Source organism: Echiichthys vipera (genome assembly GCF_963691815.1).
Source record: "Echiichthys vipera genome assembly, chromosome: 2".
In the NCBI taxonomy this organism is placed as follows: Eukaryota; Metazoa; Chordata; class Actinopteri; order Perciformes; family Trachinidae; genus Echiichthys; species Echiichthys vipera.
Window position 1 is genome coordinate 9,829,159 of NC_139827.1, and position 7,201 is coordinate 9,836,359.

The following is a 7,201-nucleotide window of genomic DNA, read 5'->3' on the forward strand; positions in this document are numbered from 1 at the left end:
TTTCACAGATTCACCCTAATCACGATCTAATAATGTGGCGGCTGTGGATCAGAGGCAGAGCGGGTGGTCCTCCGTCCCCGGGCACAACCCCAAACTGCCCACTGTGAATGTGGTTTAGATGACAATGATGTGGCATCAGTGAATGGGTGAATGTGACAAGCTGGTGTAAAAGTATATGAGTTCATTTACCGTGTACCTACAGAGTTAAGGGCGTCTCCCACACCACGGATTCAAATGAGATGATATTTTTGCCGTTTCTACTCTATATCTAACTTATTTTATGCCATTAGTTTGTCAACAGTTTCTGTTTTCTTACCTGAGACTTATACTAATGTGGTTGTTGGAGAACTAAAATGTCCCCCTCTAAAACGTGTACACGTTAATACACCAGAGTCGTTTTCCACATTTGTATAGGATGTTACTCACTGGGTCAGAGACGACATCATTCATGATGGGGTAACACGTTTATTGTTGCCTTATTTTTGTGTAAACTCAACACTATGTGCCACAATGACATTCTATAATAAGAATAATAAGAAAGAGAAGGTAAAAAGGAAAGTTTTCAGTTGATTTTGAGTCATTTGTGAGTACTCCACACTGAGCACCGCGGGACACCAGATCACAATCTCTGATTCGTTCTTTATGGTTTCTGTCCGGCTAGTTTGGTGATCACTCTCTGCTTTCTGTTAAATGGCCGTGACTTCTTTGCTTCATAAACGTCTCCCTCTGGAAGAGAACAGACGAACATTATACGCAGCATTAGAAAAGCTGACCTTTGTCCGTGTGTATCTTGACAGCAGAGAGGGAGTGTGCACCTGACTGCTTTGCCTCTGGTTGGATGCAGACTGAAGCCAAGCTGAAGAGCGAGAAGATGACGAAGGCAACGATGATGAAGGTCAGCTCTAAGCCATCGAACGGCAGTTCCATCTACACAACTATCCAACACAAAGCACGTCATTGCATTAGTAACATCTTCACGCTGCGATGCATGATGTGAAAAACTGACTCATCGTTTTTGGTGAGATTACTGTGTTGTTATTACACCTGTAAGGCGTACAAGAGATATGGTTAGGACAACTTCTAAGAGTATTTAATATTTAAAAGTAGCAGTTTTCAGTTTGTATTATAATGCGACCTATATACATATATTTTACCATATTTACATGTGCATCTACAGTTCACCCATGCTTAAATGTGCAGTAATAGATTTTTATAGATTATCTGTATTTTCCACATCATTATTTTGCCAATCTGCACTTTGTATTTCATGAATGATGAACTACGAAGTTAAAATAGTCAGAATTTCCATCTTTGCCTGATCCTGATCACAGAATCCTGAGCCTGAGGCAGATGAGCTGTCAATTTTCACTTCATTTTCATTTTTTACAAGATTAAACTGAAATGAAACAGTTATACATAAATGCACAGTTGGGACAGAAGAAAACCCCTGAGGGCTCATAACGTTTAAATTAAAAACATTAACAAAAACACAACTATAGAAGCAAGATACGAATAGATGAAACTTTTCTAAAGAAAGATGGAAAATAAGGTATTTTACTAACAAAAGACACTTTACAGACAGTATGTTTACACACTGTAGTATACTTTTGAGAGAAGATGTTTTAAAACGTGATTAGAGGTGAGTGTCTGCGGAGTCAGACAGGAAAACTATTCCAAATGATTGAACCTCTGTACCTCATTGAAAACTGGCCAAGAGTGGTTCTGTAAAACTATGAAGTGGGTCTACAGAACAGTGGATCTTAGACTCAGATCACAACAAACCACTGAAAGAGGCAGGAAGTAGATTGTTGAGAAGACACTTAAATACAAAAATCCCAATCGTCTCTCAGACATCCCTTCAACTTTCTGTGCACATGATTTTAATTTTAATTTGATCACAGCCCATGTTGTAAACTTATATTCAAAATCAGCAACAGGGCTTTGTAACCTGGAGTCAGACTCAATAGACCTTTTATTTTTCACTTCATCCATCCACTGTTTGAACATCTTAACAAATCTGAGGTGTGGGCAGGAGATCGGAGGTTTGAAACTTAACGACATGGATACAATTCTTGCTCGACTTGTTTGTAATTCATAGAGAAACTGCAGTTTATTTCACACCCTAAATGCACATTTCAAAGCCACTGTTTTTGCATCACGCACCGATACGTGAAAGGTAATATTTTCATAGAAATACTGTTCACACACAGCTTGAGGTGCAGTAGCCTGTCTCTTCCACCAGAGGGACTCGTAACCTTGTTATGTGTGACAGTTAATCTGTCAGCTGTTGGTTTATAATGACTTTTCCTACTCAGTTTACCCAGAGTGCATTGCTCGAAAATCATCTCTGTTCAAAAATGGGCTGAGGCAGTATCATTTTTCCTTGTCTGGCATATTTCAGTGCACAATCTTCTTATTATGATTAATTTCAGCCTGAGACGTTTGAGTTCATGAGATTTTAGCAGCATCAAAAGCTGTGTTTATATATCACAAAGTTAAGAAAGGCACCACAGGATCAAAGAATGAGTGAGTGGGTGGAATTGGAGGCAGGGCTCACATAAATTCAGTTTTCTATTATTTCATTTATCGTGCCAAATCCTAATATCTAAAGACTCTTTACATATAAAGCAGGTCAAGACCGCCCTAGGATTTATTTATGGTTTACAGAGATCCAACAATTCCTCCATGAGCAGCAACAAGTCGCACTATCGTCAAGAATAGTAATAATATTAGTTATATTCAGTATTTATCCAGCAACGTGTGCTCAACCATCAACCATCTTGTGCACACAGTGGTGACGGAAACCTTCCTTTTAACAGGAGTCAAATAAATAAAGCAGTCAGTTTTGAAATCAAGAAAAAAAAAACTGGGAAAGGGAAAGTTTACTTTGGTGAATTACTTTTTCAGTTTCAGCCAAACTTCAGCCAAAATCCCACAGTTGTCTTATCTTTAACCACATTTTTACATCCTTATTCTTAACCATAAAGTTATCAGAGTGAATCCCTGCAAAAAGACATTTCTCGTGAACCCACATCCAAAGAAAGAACCGCAGCAGAAGAAGGTCTGTAGCTCCACTGAGGCATTCATTAATTCATTAGCAGGTATCATTTACGTTGCAGCATACAGTTTGATGTCATTACCGAGAGGCTAAATGAATCTTCTGGCTCAGAGATTCCCACGTATTTCCACTGCTCATTCACACACGCTCCACCCTTTGATCCCTGCCAAGACCTGAATCCTGCTGAATAATTTGAGAACTCCCCTTTAATTTACCTTTCTGCACATTTTGACCCAGTTCTTTCAAAACCCTCTCTGGAGCTGTTGCCTTCAATCAGAGATGACCTCTGTGTGAGGCGTATTTCCTGTTGAGCAAATCCAACAGCGACGTAAAACAAAGAAAAAGTAGGTAGAGGGGTTTTAAGACTTACCAAGGAGGAAGATTGACAACAGCTATTTTCAGATCTGAAGACCCAAATAAAATCACATCTGTGTGTCTTCATATACACGCGCCCTCTCAAAGAGTAAAGACGGCAGAGAGAAGAGAGAAACTGTCTTTGAACAGCAGGCTTTTGTTTATTGCTTCTTTTCTTTTTTACCAGTGCAACATCCAGGCCACTCCTTTGTGCCTCATCCTGGAAGCAAGTAATACTGGATCCTATAACCACTTAAACAAACACGCTCAGAGGTCACAATTTAGACTCTGCTCTCAGCAGTTAACACACGCACACACACACGCACACACACACACACACACACACACACACACACACACACACACACACACACACACACACACACACACACACACACACACACACACACACACACACACACACACACACACACACACACACACACATACACACACACACACACGTCTTTGGCTGACACGTCCTCACAAGGCACCAAACCAGAAGAACGAGCCCGCTGTTTCCCTCTGTACATTTTTCTTCCTCGGTCATGAAGCTCTTCCGGTGTCAGACGATCAGCTCTTCACTCTGTACGTTCGTCGCTGAAGGATAGAAAATAATTCAAATGGTCACACAGTGGAGGCAGATTTATTATTTCCGGACAATGCACATTAATGAACATATACAACAGTACACGTAAATGTGCCAGATTGTAGCGCGGGGGCTGATTTCCGTCTCCATGAGGCAAGTGGATGTTACAAGAAAAAGAAAATAAGACAAAGGATATGAAGAGTTTTTTTCCAAAACGAGATAAAAGCCAAATTTAAAAAAAATGAGTTTGAGCCACTTTGCTGTATACAGAACCTTTTCACTGCTTCATCAATGTTTCATGCCAAATTGCTATATTTCCTTGTTTAAAATGGTCTCAAGATGCAGTTCCTTTCCAAACCGCGACCAGCGCCAAACCTATTTTTAGCCTAAATGCGATACGTCCTCTCGACCAATCAGAATTCAGTGAGCGTTCTATGCGATCCAACATGGTGGCGCTCTGAAGCGGGAGAGTTTTTTGTTTTGTCTGTCCGTTCAACATGTTCAGACTGAGCCATAAAAACCATTTTGACAAGATACATTGAATATTTACCAAATGTGTGGGTCTGGGTAAAAAATGTAAATTTTACTGAAAACTATTCAAATGGATTTATAGCGTTTTGGAAAAGAGTTCCTCATATATGATATTAAAATTTGCTATACAAAGCAGGGAAAAAGAAAAACAGAACAAGTTATTAGTAAACGTTAAAACAAAGACATAACTCATTAAAACGCTCAACATGGTAACATACAATCAGAGGTGGTTGCACGCTTGGTTAGCTTTAAGCCACACCTTTACCTGGCTCTTACAGCCGGCCAGAGTGGGACGTTCCCTTGTAGTTGTGTTTCATAATGCACTTTTTTTAGTGCGTTAAGGTTTTTCTGAAAGGAACCTCACAGCCCCTGTTTACAACGGCTCTGGTGATCAGAGTCTGTATTTGATAAACTCTTGAAATGGCGGTGGCGCCAGGCCATGTAGTACTTTATAAATTAAAGAAATATATAAAAACTCAGCAAGTTATATCGCTCTAAGATGTTGGGATCAACTTAATAAGCACAGTCTCAGAATGAAATGATGTATACATTGTGTCAAACATTTATAAAAAATAATCAGAATTTATGATTAAAATGTATCATGTGAAATGCAGTAAAAGCTACTAAGTGAACTTTTTAGTAAACATTATTCTACAGATTATTTAAATACATTCATTTATTCTGAAATACTGTTATTTTTTATTCAGAATTTGATAGAATATCATTCATTCATTCATCTTCAACCGCTTGTCCCTGTCGGGGTCGCCGGGGGGCTGGAGCCGATCCCAGCTGACATCGGGCGTGAGGCAAGGTACAAAGTCTATCACAGGGCACATAGAGACGAACAGAGACAGACAACCATTCACACCTACGGGCAATTTTAGAGTCATCAATTAACCTAACAAGAGCACGTCTTTGGACTGTGGGAGGAAACCGGAGAACCCAGAGAAAACACACGCAGACACCGGGAGAATATGCAAACTCCACACAAAAGGGCCCCAGTTGGGATTCGAACCAGGAACCCTCTCGCTGTGAGGCGACAGTGCTAAGAAAACCTATAGTACTAGAAACTAAGTGGAGAAGGGGTATAGGAATTAATAAGTTTATGCTTCTTTTCTAACATACAAAGGGTTTTAATGACTAGTTCTTCAGGTGTAATTTATTTTTCATATGTTTGAAATAAAGCATTCATTCATTCATTCATTCATTCATTCATTCATTCATTATGATTTAATCAGGATATGATTCCCTACCTCTTTTTGAGTTATTGCCTTATCACATTCTCTTTAAAAATGGGTTTAAAAGAGTGAAAATGATCAAATATATCAGAGAAATAAGGCACTGACTCACATATGTTTTGAATTATTAGGTTTTGAGGTTATTATATATTGTTTGTAGTGCTGTAACTACATTTATGGATACTGTAGGATGTGGTTATTGTTTTAAACAACAGTGTTTTCAGTCTATGCCTCACACTCCATCTCCAGTTTAAATCGCATCATTGGTGTTATGTTGCACTTTACTGAATTTTATCCACCACATTTATATTAATGAGGGTAGACACACAAATAACAGCCTTAAGAATGATCATAAAGTTTAATCGACACCTTTTTTACTGCATTAGTTTGAACTGGTTAATCTAATGAACTGGGAGCTGTACAGTCATTGGGGGTTATGCTTTTTATCACCCTTATCATCATCAAAATCTATCGATATTTTAAACGCAAACTACTCTAAAAGTTTAGTTTAGTGTCTGCAAGGTTACTAAACAGATGTGTGTGTTTGCAGTCGTACCATTCGAGCGTGTGCATTCCTCGCTGAGCATCCCGGAGAGTGTGAAGAGGGCGAACACCAGGAGAGAGAACATGATCGTCAACACCTCCAGCTCAGTAAATGGAGATGCCATCTACACCGGCTGCTGCAGCTGTGGACGTTTCATCTGTAAAATCACCCTTGCCCCCAAAAAAGGTAACATCCTCCCCTCCCGCTACACACTTAACTAACAAACTAACTTACCCAGGGTGTGTTACAGGAGCATTTAGATGTTGACCATCACACAGCAGCTTCATGACCCATGACTAACACACACACACACACCCTCTCTCTCTTTGTCGCACACTTGCAAGAGCTGTGAAGAGCCGACTAACACATCCCCTCTCAAGTTCAAGTGAGATCATATTAACCCTAATTATTAATGGGTCCGTGTGTGTTTAACAGGAGAAGCGCCTGATGTAAAATGTATGAATGTATTGATTAAAGGATTCGTGATTGCTCTCAGGTGGAGTATTTGATTAAGGTGGTAAAACATTTGTGCCCACATTTGGACTTTCTGAAACTGAAACAGTCTGTGGAAGATAAAGATCAAGTGATGGGAACCATGTGATGTGGTGGCTTTTCTGTTGCAATGGAACAAATTCTCCTTCCCTCTATAAAACCAACTCAACTTCTCAATAAACAAACTGATGCTTTGCGTCACAAAAGTCGCAGCACTTAGTTGTTTTTTTAACAATAAGAGACCACAAAGCAAGTGCATTCGGACTTCCCCTTTTCCAATATGATTTATTTGTATTGTATTGCAACCGCGTGTGTGTGTGCGCGTGTGTGTGTGTGTGTGTGTGTGTGTGTGTGTGTGTGTGTGTGTGTGTGTGTGTGTGTGTGTGTGTGTGTGT

General features: G+C 39.6%; 2 long non-coding RNA genes across 2 annotated transcripts; both read right to left on the bottom strand.

Annotated features, from left to right (window-relative positions):
- Nucleotides 1–459: 459 nt before the first annotated feature.
- Nucleotides 460–3,727, bottom strand: LOC310955130. Its single transcript, XR_014593435.1, has 3 exons — nucleotides 3,429–3,727; nucleotides 816–935; nucleotides 460–726 (listed from the first exon to the last, which is right to left on the bottom strand). It is a non-coding gene; the product is annotated as an uncharacterized lncRNA (long non-coding RNA).
- Nucleotides 3,728–3,858: 131 nt separating this feature from the next.
- Nucleotides 3,859–6,615, bottom strand: LOC310960661. Its single transcript, XR_014593609.1, has 3 exons — nucleotides 6,549–6,615; nucleotides 6,327–6,456; nucleotides 3,859–4,012 (listed from the first exon to the last, which is right to left on the bottom strand). It is a non-coding gene; the product is annotated as an uncharacterized lncRNA (long non-coding RNA).
- Nucleotides 6,616–7,201: the final 586 nt, after the last annotated feature.